We start from the raw sequence: 12,791 nt of genomic DNA on the forward strand, positions 1-12,791 counted from the left end.
CTGAGCCATCTCTCCAGCCTTCTTTTTTTTTTTTTTTTTTTAAGATTTATTTATTTATTATATGTAAGTACACTGTAGCTGTCTTCAGACACTCCAGAAGAGGGCGCCAGATCTCGTTACGGATGGTTGTGAGCCACTATGTGGTTGCTGGGATTTGAACAATGGACCTTTGGAAGAGCATTCGGGTGCTCTTACCCACTGAGTCATCTCACTAGCCCCTACATGCATTCTTATTAGTGAGTGCAAGTATGGGTTTGCATTTGGAGGCCCGAAGACAACTTTGGGAATTGAGTTCTTGCCTTTTCCTTGGTAAAGTCCCTGAGTAGAGATCAAGTTGTAAAGCTTGATCTCAAGTGCCTTTGCCCTCTGAGCCAACTCAGTGACTCCACTTTTCCCTTTTTATACATTCTGATACTCAAACCTAGGAATGGTGTCAACTACTTTTAGGTTGGGTCTTCCTACTTAACAGAATCAAGATTATCAACATAATCTCACTGATGTGCCCACAGGTCAACCTGTTCTAGGAAGTCCCTCACCGGGACTATCTTCCTAGGTGATTCTAGATTGTGTCAAGTTGTCAATTAAAACTAGCCATTAATGCTCCAAACAGCCTGTCTCATCCCTTGTGGCCCATGAAACAGCATAGCCTTCAGGATGTGCTGTGCAGTTTGGGCATTAATCTCTGTATTTTTAGGGAAAACCTGAAGCCAGTGCTAATATGTTTAATGACTTTTCAGGTGTCTTTCACCTTTGAGGATGTGGCTTTTACCCAAGAGGAGTCCAGGCAGCCTGCTCTAGCTCAGGGGACCCTGTACTGGGAGGTGATACTGGAAACCCTTGGGCTTCTGGTCTCTCTGGGTAGTCTTGATAGCTCCCCAGTTCAGGGTCATTGGCTGCTCTCATTTCACCCTCTGACTCCAGGCCTTGATGCTTAAGAGGTCCTCTGAGCTAATCTTCTTTTCTTCCCACTGCTTCAAGCACTTTCTAGACTCATCTCTTCCTGTGTTATTCATCTTTTGGCTCCCAGGATAATGTAGAGAAGAGGACCATGGAAGAAGGGTGTTTTGTAGAACCCAGAGTTAAGATTTCCAGATTCTTTAGCTAGTCTTCCCCTCTGCCCAACCCTGCCCCCAATATATTTTTATTCTTTTAGTCATGTCTATGTGTGCAGGGCTATGTGCAAATTCGATGGCTCGAAGAGTTCAGACAAATTTTTTTGGTGATACTTAATTCTGTATGCACAATAAAGCCTAAGGCATGACTCCATCGAAACTCTCTGTAAAGTACATGTGACCTCTTCTATAAAGATAAGTTCTATAGATTAATTGGGTCTGGGCAAGGGTGGTACTATAGAGGGAGATAAATGCTCAGAGTCTGGGGAGACAGGTGTGACCATACAAATGGCACCTGCCTGTTAACCAGCTGCACTCCCAGCCTTCTGGGTAGAAAATAGGTTCTGGAACCCTTCCTCGGAAGAGTTAACCCTGCATGGTTAACAATCCTGGTTTCCTTGAAGGCTTACCTGTGATCATGAGGATCTCCCATCTCCTACATCTGTGTGTGTGTCTGTGCATCAGTATGTGTGTGAGTACAGGTGATGGAGAAGGCCAGATGTGCCACATCCCCTGCAGTTGAAATTGCTGGAAGTTGTGAGCCTCCTGACATGGTGCTAGGGATCAAACTCAGGTCCTTTGGAAGAGCAGTCCATACTCTTCACCACAGAGCCACCTCCCCTGTAGTGAGTAGCACTTTTACCTACTAAGCCCCCACTCTTCTCCACCCCCCACATTTATTTTTGTCCAGATGTAATGATACTTTTGTGTTAGTCCTTGAGAGGCTAAGGGAGGAGGATTGTGAGTGGAAGGCCAGTTTCAGTTAAGAGAGATCTTATTTTGTTTGTTTTCTGTATTTATCATATTTATAGTAGTAAAAATTAGTTCAGTTCTTACTGTCAGTGGTCTCTGCTTTTTTGCAAGTTTTTGTTTTTCTAAAGAGTCTTATGTGGGGGTTTTCTCTCCTTTTTAAACTGTTTTTGGAAAAACATGATTATATTTATATTTTATGCCAAGGAGGGTGGCATTTGTGCTATGGCATGTGTATGTGCGTCTGTTTTCTCTGCCTACTGTGTGGAGCCAGTCTATCTACTTGCTGAGCCATCTTGCTGGCCCTCTGGGGAACTTTGAGCAGCAAATGCCATCTATGAGCCTGGCTTCTCTGAAGTTTGTTTTCTAGTTTTTCTAATAATTTTAACAGGTAGTTACTTCTCACAGGTCTAGATGCTGAGAAATCCACAGTCAGGGTTAGGTAGCTTGGGTCTATGTGCTAAGGGCCTTCTTCTTTCGAGCTCTATTTATTCGAACTCTATGCTCTATGCTTGTGGGGAGGTGACCTGGGGATGCTGTGAGAACATTCTGAATAGAATCCACATTTAGACTGTGACTTGCAAGGACACTGATAAGCTTTGCTTAGGATCTAAACAAACACTTGGGCCAATGAAAATGCATGGTCCTCTGATTTGGATAGTGGTTGTGTGTTGGAAACATATTCCTCAGCAGGGTGGTATTGAAGACTTAGGGCTGGCAGACTTGCTTACCGTTTTACTAGGAGGCTGGGGAGATGGCTTAGTTGTTAAAAGCATTGGCTGTTCTTCCAGAGGACCCAGGTCCAAATCCAAATACCAACATGGAAGCCAACAACTGTCTGTGGCTCTAGTTCCCTGGGATCTGATGCCCTCTTGTAGCCTCTGAGGGCAACAGGCACACAAAAGGGGCACAGACATACATGCAGGCAAAACAGCCATATACATAAAATAAAATAATAAATCTTTTTAAAAATTATAGAGCTTTACAAATTAATAGTAACCTGAGTGCTAACTCTAGGTAGGACCCATGTGTATGGAGAAGGAGAGAACAAAAAGTTATTCAAAGTGCTGTCCTTTCCAGGGGTTAAAGTACTCAACAGCATAGTTCTAGCATGGCCTTAGTTACAGTGGGTTACAGAAAATAAGTACTGAATGAGTGTGCTGATTCACACCTGTCTATAACCTTGAGGCCATCCTAGTAAATTAAGGAAGAGAGTGGGAACAGAGAAAAGGAAAGTGTGTGTGTGTGTGTGTGTGTGTGTGTGTGTGTGTGTGCGTATGTGGTGTGTGGTTAGTATAAGGGAGTGAGTTCAGGAAAGCCTTGTTTCAGAAGTGAGATTAACAGACTTGATTTCTATTTTTTGCAAAGACTTGATTTTCTTTTTTTTTTTTTCTTTGAAGGGACTGGTTCTTTATTTCAAATTGTCACTTGTCAATATTCAGTATTAAAACAGTAGCACAACACAGTTCTCTTTCTCTGGTCAGAGGAGAGTACAAACTAGCCAGGAATCTGCAGGGTGCCCACCTAACAGGCCGAGAAGAAACCAGCTGAACATGACAATTGGCTGGTGTCTTAGTCAGGGTTTCTATTCCTGCACAAACATCATAACCAAGAAGCAAGTTGGGGAGGAAAGGCTTTATTCAGCTTACACTTCCATACTGCTGTATGACCAAAGGAAGTCAGGACTGGAACTCATACTGAGTATGACCAAAGGAAGTCAGGACTGGAACTCAAGCAAGTCAGGAAGCAGGAGTTGATGCAGAGGCCATGGAGGGATGTTCCTGTACTACCCATTTTGTATTTCCTTCACCTTCAGCAAGCACCTCAGCAAGTCTTGGCTCTTTTCCTGGAGGATTGACCATAGCTTCATTCCTGGGTCTGTGTCCTATGTCATCCTGCTTGGATTAGGCTGTTGTAGTTTCCCATTGACTTTAATCACAGGACATGGTAGTACTAAGGGATCTCCTACATTCCAGACATAATCTTGCTTACCTCCATTGTGAAGAAGCAATCCAATTTCCCCCTGGTAATCTGGATCTATCACCCCTCCTAACACTGTTATTCCTTTCTTAGCCTGTTGGTTTAAGGGCATTAGAAGCCCAAAATGACCAGGGGAAGTCTGAGCTTCCAGTTCAATGGAATGTTTGTTGTAGCTCCTGGTAGGAGCACTCCCCCCTCTGGAGCCAAAACTTCTAGGCCAGCAGAACCTAGAGTTATGGGGACAGGAAGCAAAAATTTTCCTATTGCTTCACGAGGAGTGATAATAAGTGGACCTATTCCCTTTTCCACCCATGATTCCTAGACCCATGGATCCTGGCTATGGGGGAAACTGTACCATATAGCAAATTCGGATTCAAAGCATATACTGCCTTCTGAAGAACTCTGCCCCAGCCTTTCCATGCTGTTACCACCTCATTGGCACTGTAACTGCATCTTCAAAAGGCCATTCCATCTTTCTATCAGACCAGCTGCTTCAGGATGATGGGGAACATGGTAAGACCCATGAGTTCCATGATTGTGAGCCCACTGTCGCACTTCTCTGGCTGTGAAATGAGTTCCTTGGTCAGAAGCAATACTGTGTGGAATACAATGACAATTGATTCAGTAGTAGCTGTGAATGGAAGTCAAAGGATCTAGCAGTTACACAGCAAGCAGGTGAAGGAGCAAGAGCAAGGCTCCCTTCATCCAATGTCCTTATATTGTCTCCATCAGAAGGTGTAGCCCAGATTAAAGGCGTGTTCCACCACACCTTTAATCGCAGATGAAAGGTGTAGCCCAGGTTAAAGGTGTGTTCCACCACACCTTTAATCCTGGATGACCTTGAACTCAGAGATTTAATCTTCTGGAGTCCATAGCCACTATGCTCAAGATCTCCATACCAAGATCCAGATCAGAAACTTCTATCTCCAAGCCTCTAGATAAGGGTCACTGGTGAGCCTTCCAAATCTGGATTGTAGTTCATTGCAAATAGAGTCAAGTTGACAACCAGGAATACCCAGTACAGGTGGGGACACTTTAAGGATGAGCACACCACTAGCCCACAGACTGCAAAGAATTCTCACTGCCAATGACTTGGCCAAACTAACCCAACCCCCCAAAACAAAAACATTCAAAATAATGTAAAATTTAAAAAGTTTTTTTTTTCACATAAGCTATTCAAGATTTCTCTAGCACTGACCGATACAAAGCACAGTGAGATGGCACTTTAGAGACCTCAGCTTCAGGAAAGAGCTATGAGATGATGTTCATGTGGCTCAATCAGTGGCACAAACATAATTTTCCTTTCTCTGTCTCCCTTGGGGGCAGGTGACCTCTAAGAGGTCACCACAACACTAAGGGGCAGCAAGATCGATCTTTGAGCAGTAAGGAAAGGGGTAGAGATGCAACAAATTTGGGCTGAGGGCTGGGGCTGAATGGTAGCACATTTGCCTAACATTCATGAGGCCATGGGAGGTGGGGCTGTCTCAGACATCTCACTGTCTTATTTGGTCACATCTGATGGAAAAAGTACAAAATAAAAATAAGTGTAAAGTTGTTCTAAGAAACAAAAGCTGAAAACCTTCACAGCCTGGAATAGTTTTTCTGTTTTTGGCTAACTTCCTAGAATCTCCCTGTTGTTTGGCTAAGACTTGGTGCAGAGCACTGAGCTCTCCCACAGTGGAGCCTGCCTGGGCTCTGCTGGCTCTCAGCAAGGCACGCCCAATCCTGGGTTTCTCCTCCATGGTGCAACAGTATCCATTAGGCTAATATGTGCTGCTCCAAGTGGCAGAAGTGCTTGGAATGTTAAAAATGGTTGCTAAGACAGAAAGTAATCACAATGTGCATATCACAACTGCATTGAAGACACTGTGTTGTGCTCACAGTCTTTTAAATATTGTTCTAAAAGGTGTTCAGCCCCTCCCGCTGGAACTCTGGAAAGAGGCTGACACAGTTTTGTGCAAAAGACAAGAGGAGTAGAGGAGGTGGCAGGAGGGAAAGCAGTCTTCAGTTAAAAGGATCAGCCCTCAGTTTCAAAGTCAGCTTCAGGGAGGATGTATATGGATATATACATATATGTATATGCAATCTCTCAAATATTTATGCTCATGGTATATTTTAATCATCTCTGAAGACTACTTCCCATTATACAAACTGGGGAAAGAGATGAGGGTGGAAAGAAGGGAACAGCACTTAGGATGATCAAAAGTGAAAATGGACAGTATTTGTATGCTTGTCTGTGTGAGTCTTTCTTTGGGCTTATCCTGAACAGTGTTACATTCATCTCAGAAACCATAAGTCGCTGACAAAGAACGTGTAGGTAGAATACCTTCTTTTATGTATTTGTTCTGAGTATGTGGGGACACCCACAATAATTCACACAATTGTCATTGAACCTGACTACCAACCAGAATGTAATAGCAAGTCCTTCTTGCTGAATGTATCACAAACTTTGGAGATGGGACATGAGAAATCAAGCTCATATTGACTCAGACAATTCAGAACTGTTGGGTTACTTTTTATAACTCCTGAGTGCATTCAAGATATTGGAGGAATAAAGTTATCGAGCTTTTTACACTGTGAACTTCACCAATGTCCATTTTAGTAAGACTACCATTGCCACATTGTTAGCATAACTCTTATTGGGGTACACATTATTTTCCTGGTTGGATTTGTGACTTGCTCTATAGTGATGATTCTTTTTTTTTTTTTCTTAGTGGTCATATGGCATTTTATTTTTTTATTTTTTTTTTAATTTTTAATATTTTTATTACATATTTTCCTCAATTACATTTCCAATGCTATCCCAAAAGTCCCCCATAGCGCCCCCTACTTCCCTACCCACCCATTCCCACTCTTCTGGCCCTGGCATTCCCCTATATTGGGGCATATAAAGTTTGCAAGTCCAATAGGCCTCTCTTTCCATTGATGGCCAACTAGGTCATCTTTCGATACATATGCAGCTAGAGACAAGAGCTCCAGGGTTCTGGTTAGTACATCATGTTGTTCCTACAATATGGTTGCAGATCCCTTTAGCTCCTTGGGTACTTTCTCTAGCTTCTCCATTGGGAGTCCTGTGATACATCCAATAGCTGACTGTGAACATCCACTCCTGTGTTTGCAAGGCCCCGGCATCTTCTCACAAGAGACAGCTATATTTGGGTCCTTTCAGCAAAATCTTGCTAGTGTATGCAATGGTGTCAGCGTTTAGAAGCTGATTATGGGATGGATCCCTGGATACGGCAGTCTCTAAATGGTCCATCCTTTCATCACAGATTCTTAATCCATGGTTTATGAGTAATGGAATACATAGATTTCTGGTGGTATCAAACACTTAGACTCTACTCAGTAGCAAAACTACCACTGTAACAATTAAAAATACATATGGCTGTGGATCTTTTCACTATTTAGCTTGTTTTAATGTTTCTTCACAAATGATAAAAATAAAAAGTACAGGCAAAGAATAAACATAATATTCTCACTAACATAATAAACAAGGACTTATACTTTTAAAACATTTTCTATTTTAAAAACTAAATCTGGTCATCAATGCAGCTCTGCATGTCTCTAGTAGGGCCAGTCTCTGTGTTGCTGATGGTGCTCATGTTTATCCAATTTCCCAGGACCTCCAAGTCTGCCTGTTCCTTCAGTCTGATCCAATAAAGGTCCAGGAGGGCCACTATGACTACCTTGTCTTCCTGTACCAAAACCAACCTAGTCCATGCTGAGGCCTCCTCAGAAGTCTTATGTGTCTCCACCTCTACCACCTCTGAATATTCAGCTATGATAATCAAAGTCAGTCCCACAGTTCAACTATTCCTGCTTGCATGCCACCAGGGCTGCCTCAGCTATGATTACCACCCCGAGGTGGAAATGGTGGAGGGAGAAACCCTCAGCATTAGGGGCCTTATACTGGTTGCATTCTGTTCTCCAGGTGAAATTTGGTTTCCACAGCCCAGATTGAGACACTGCCAGACACTGCTTGCTGCTGGACATTTTACCTTTCAAAGGGATTCCCTCTTGAGCCTCAGAGACCCTTTTGTGGAGGAGCTTCTGCTACTTCCTCCATGTCCTGGCATATAAAACACGGTTCCTCCAGGAACACCTGGGAGCCAGAACTTCCACAAAGTGGTGGTGGTATCCCTCTGCCCTCACATGATTGCATGCCACCCTGAACCCTGTTCATTAGATGCTTCTCTCGGGCTAGAGAATCTTTATGTTTGCTTCATTGAACATCTTTTCCATCTCCATTCCATGGCACTGTTGGTAGATGGTGGAGCTTTGTAGGACATTGTGGCATCACATTTAGGCTTTCCTGTTTCCTTATCCATGGAGATATTGATCATGGCTTGTCCAGTTCTTTTGTTAATCTTGACAGTCCCACACTGCTTAAAGAAGCCTTTCAGATCATCCAAAGTCACATTGTCACTTAATCATTGCACATAAATTTCACTGTTGTCAGAGTCTTCATCGAGGTCTATAGCAAAGCCTTGATCAAGATCTGGTCCTTCAATCATGGGTCCAGCAGTCTTATTGAAGACACCTTGATTTCCACAGTACCCATTGCACTCCTCCCTGCCCACTTTTGCTAATGCTTCTAGAATCAAACCTCCCTCCTCTCCTGCCACAGTTATCAGGGTCACTTAAGCTCTGGTTATCCCCTTGTCAGGAAAATTCTCCATATTTCTACCCATAAATACCCATGCCACTGGAGTGGTTCTTTTGAAAAGAACTCTGGTGCCCATAGCTGCTACTCTGTTGGCTATATTGATTTTTAGCCTGGTTATAGGTTCTTTTCTGAGGGGAGTAACTGTCTTATTTTTTGTTTTACTGCTGTGAACCAACACCCTGACAATGGCACGTCTTACAAAAAACAACATTTAATTGGGGTTGGCTTACAGGTTTAGAGGATGAGTCCATTATCATCAAGGTAGCAGCATGATAGCTTCTAGGCAGGCATGGTACAGGCAGAACAGAGAGTTCTTCATCTTCACCTGAAGGCTGCTCGTGAAAGACTGACTTCCAGGCAATTAGAATGAGGTTCTTGAAGCCCATGGCAACAGCAACACACCTATTCCAACATGGATAGGCCTCCAAAAAGTGCTATTCCATGGACGAAGCATACTCAAATTATGACATTCCACAATGTGACTCCAATAGGCTCATTCAACTACGAGTCTATGGAGGCCATAGCTAGTCATATAAAATAAAAAAGTGCATTTAGTCCAACTTTTAAAGTCCACATAGTGTACAGCAGTATCAATTTTAAAATTCCAAAGTTCAATGTCTCTACTGAGACCCAGCCAATCACTTATCTTTAGTCTCCAAATCAAGACAGGAACCAGCTATGCAAACTAAACTTTGTATTTTCATGTCTGATGTCAAAGCAATTGTCAGTTCTGCAACACTTTTTGCATCTTTGTTGATGGCAACAAACTTCTTTTCCTGAGCTGGTTCCATTCTGTGTTACCAGCATTACTGAGGAGATATCCATTGGCTCTGGTACCTTGAAATTTTTGGGTCTCTGAGGCAACTTGGATGTTACAGCTTCTTTGAAACCAGGATCCATACATGATCTTCTGGGCTCCTCCTAAGGGCAGATGTCAGGTCTCCAGCTCTATTATCTGTATCACTCCAAGCTCAGGTACATCCACTCCACTGCTGCTTTTGTTCTTGGTGAGCATCCCATGGGACTGGATTCTCCAGTATGCTGGGGTATTTAGCTGCAACTAGGCTTCACCAATAACCTCTTATAGGCTCTCTTTATGATGCCAAGCTTCAAATCCTTTGCATGACCCCATCAGTCCCAAGATATCAGCTGCAACTGCAGCTAAAACTTCACTGGTGGCCTTCTATGCCTTCTCACAGTGCTAAGCCTCAGCTGATATTCATGACCCCTTCATGCATTCAAATCCAGTACAAACTGTGTGACTCTTACACACCAAGTATAGCTGCAGCATGACAAACAACCTCGGCTATCTCTGTACCATGATTTTGTGCTCTCTGTAAACACGTGCCAGAAATTTTCACCCCAGTGATGCTGGGCACCACTAATTCCTTAGATTCAGCTAACCGGCAGCAGTCTCCTCTCCTCTTGACTATAAAGTTTGAGAAAGATGTCCCGAACCACTATTGTCTGCTGAATGCAAAAGCTGGAACATGGTCCTCTTGTTCTATTACATTATCACTAGCTTCCTCTTTTCTAACTTCTTCACTGCCTAAGCTTTTCTGTCCTGTATCATGCTCTGTATATTGACCTTGAATTTAAATATCAGAATGCCTGACTCCTGGGATTAAAAGTGTATGCCATCACACCTGGATTTAAGTTTTTTTTTTTTTCTCCAACTAGAACATGCTCTGTCTCAGGGTGTCCTTCTTCAGGGATCTGTTCGGCTTTGTCTGCTGGGATTAAGTGTGTGTACCACCATGCTTGGATCTAAATTTAGTTGGGTAGGTTCTTGCCACAAGGGCACTACTTCCTTAGTCCAATTTAATATCATGAACACAGAATTCAGCTCCATTTCACTTCCTGTTTCCCCTTTAATACTCAGATTATATATTTGCGATTTTTCCTTTCTCAGCTTACCAAGTATCTTTAAAATGCTTTTTTTGAAACTTAACCAGAGGAAAAAAATCTATGATGGGCATTTCTGAGATTTCTTTCTCAATTTAATTAATCTGACTTTCTTCACCTTAGCCTCACACAGGCTCTTAAAACAAGAGCAAAATTGGACCACAGTCGTCCCCAAAATATCACAAAAGCACTCTTTAGGACACATATTGAAAATCTCCCCTGAAACCTCTTGGACCAGGTCTGCATATTTCAAACTATTTCTCAGTCACAAATTATTCCATATTCCTAATATTGTAGTTCCTTTGCCCTATTTAAAGCATTCTACTGCATTCCAAATCCAAAGTCCCCATATCCACATTCTTCCCATAAAAAAATAGATAAATAAATAAATAAGGTCAGGCCTATATTAGCAATATCCCACTCCTGGTGCCAACTTCTGTCTTAGTTAAACTTGTACTGCTGTGAACAGACACTATGACTGACCAAGGCAAGTCTTATAAAGGTGACCATATACAAGATAAGATATGATGGAGGTGTTATAACTGGCTGCCTAGTATATCTCCTGAGTGCTTGGTGATAATGGTCATCTGTATCCGAGGCTAGGCTGGTTATAATCCCCCTGTGCTAGATTGAGTTTGACTAGTCTAAGAGTGCTTGGTACCATTCTGTGGTCTTTTAGGTGGCATGGATTCTGGGTGCTGGCTACTAGCTGCTCATCATAAGCTCAGCAGGCAGCCTAGGTGACATATGCAGACTGAGCTGTGTAAAAGGCCTGTGTTTTGATGAGTGTAGAATTGTTGGTGTCATAAGCATCAGTCCCATATCCTTGTGCAAGCTGACCAAATGCCTGGGGGAAGTTGGAGTGATATAACCAGTAAGCAGCTGTCCATAATAAGTTCCCTGTGCAATCTGCCCATAGGTGGCAGTGGGTATAGCAGACATCAGTAGGCTGTCTATAGGTTCCCTGGCTTTGTGCCCATATGCCTTGGTGGTCTGTGCATATCTTTGAGTTGGCTGAGCTGGGTAGGCACTGTAGCCCTGTTGGTTTGCAGGTTAGCTTTAGGCACTGTAATCTATGGAAGCCATTTTCTCTCCTTCTTCCCTGTTCTCTCAAAGTTTGTCTCCCTCTCTTGTTCCCCAATGGTTGCAAGTTTTCAGACCAGAGGAAATATATGTTCTACAGTTGTTATGACATATTTTTTGAGAAGCATTGCTTTACAGGAAGCCTTTCCCTACAATTCAGGCCAGGAATCAATGGTAGTGTTTCTCAAAGTCCCCATCAATAATGAAGGCCTTAATTTTTTTCTAAATGATCATAGCTGGAATGTACTTTTATTAAAAAAACCATTTTATTCATTTACATTTCAAATGATATCCCCCTTCCAGTTTACCCCTCCAGAAATGCCCATCCCATCCCCCCCAGTCACCTCACCTTGCCTCTATGAGGTTACATCTTCACCCATTCAACCACTCCCACCTCATCACTCTAGCATCTCCCTGCTCTGGTTCATCAAGTGTCTCTCCCTTCCCAATGATGTCAAATAAGGCCATCCTCTGCTTCATATGTATATGGAGTCCTGGCTCCTTCCTGTGTACTCCTCCTTTGGTGGTTTAATCCCTGGGAGCTCTGGGTGGACTAGGTAGTTGATATTGTTCTTCTTATGGGGCTGCAAGCTCCTTCAGTCCTTCCCCTAACTCTTCCATTAGTATTTTCAGGCTCATTCTGATGGTTGGCTGTGTCTGCATCTGTATTGGTCAGGTGCTGGTAGAACCTCTCAGGAGACAGCTATATCAGGCTCCTTTCATTAAGCACTTCTTGGCATCAGGAATAGTATGGCTGTTTGGTGTCTGCAGGTGGGAAAAGGTCCCAAAGTGGGGTCGTCTCCGAATGGCCTTTCCTTCTGTCTCTGTGCTAATTTTTGGCCCTCTCTACCATGGATCACCCTGATCAAGTATGGGGTCCCTGGAATGTGGGTCCTTGAAGGCTAGGTGGGTAAGGATTCACCAGTGACAAACAGAAACAAACAGGGAGGCAGTTTGAATCTGAGTCTATTTTGGAGGTCTCAAGCTAGGGTTTTTATACATTAAAAAAATATATATATATATTTCAACTCTTTAAAGACATGATCAGTGAAGCAATCTCAAATACCATCATTATCATTTGGCACATTACTTAAAGCTGGCATGGCACTTGGTAAAAAGCTAACTTTAATATTTTCCACTTCTTGTCCTAGTGTTAAAATTACATCCTCTACAGCACCACGTTTTACTTCTAATATTTTATCTCTAACTCATTGCCTTGCAAGTGTTAAAGAGACATTTTTATTTACATCATAACAAAATGTGCAGACTTCATATCTGAGACTAAGGTGACTGTT

General features: G+C 42.7%; 2 pseudogenes; both read right to left on the reverse strand.

Moving 5' to 3' along the window:
* Window positions 1-7,406: 7,406 nt before the first annotated feature.
* Window positions 7,407-8,645, reverse strand: LOC147003644 (RNA-binding protein EWS pseudogene; annotated as a pseudogene).
* Window positions 8,646-10,996: 2,351 nt separating this feature from the next.
* Window positions 10,997-11,499, reverse strand: LOC147003645 (RNA-binding protein EWS pseudogene; annotated as a pseudogene).
* Window positions 11,500-12,791: the final 1,292 nt, after the last annotated feature.

Source organism: Mus caroli, unplaced genomic scaffold, assembly GCF_978045245.1.
Source record: "Mus caroli unplaced genomic scaffold, Mus_caroli_1 scaffold_8, whole genome shotgun sequence".
Lineage (NCBI taxonomy): Eukaryota > Metazoa > Chordata > Mammalia > Rodentia > Muridae > Mus > Mus caroli.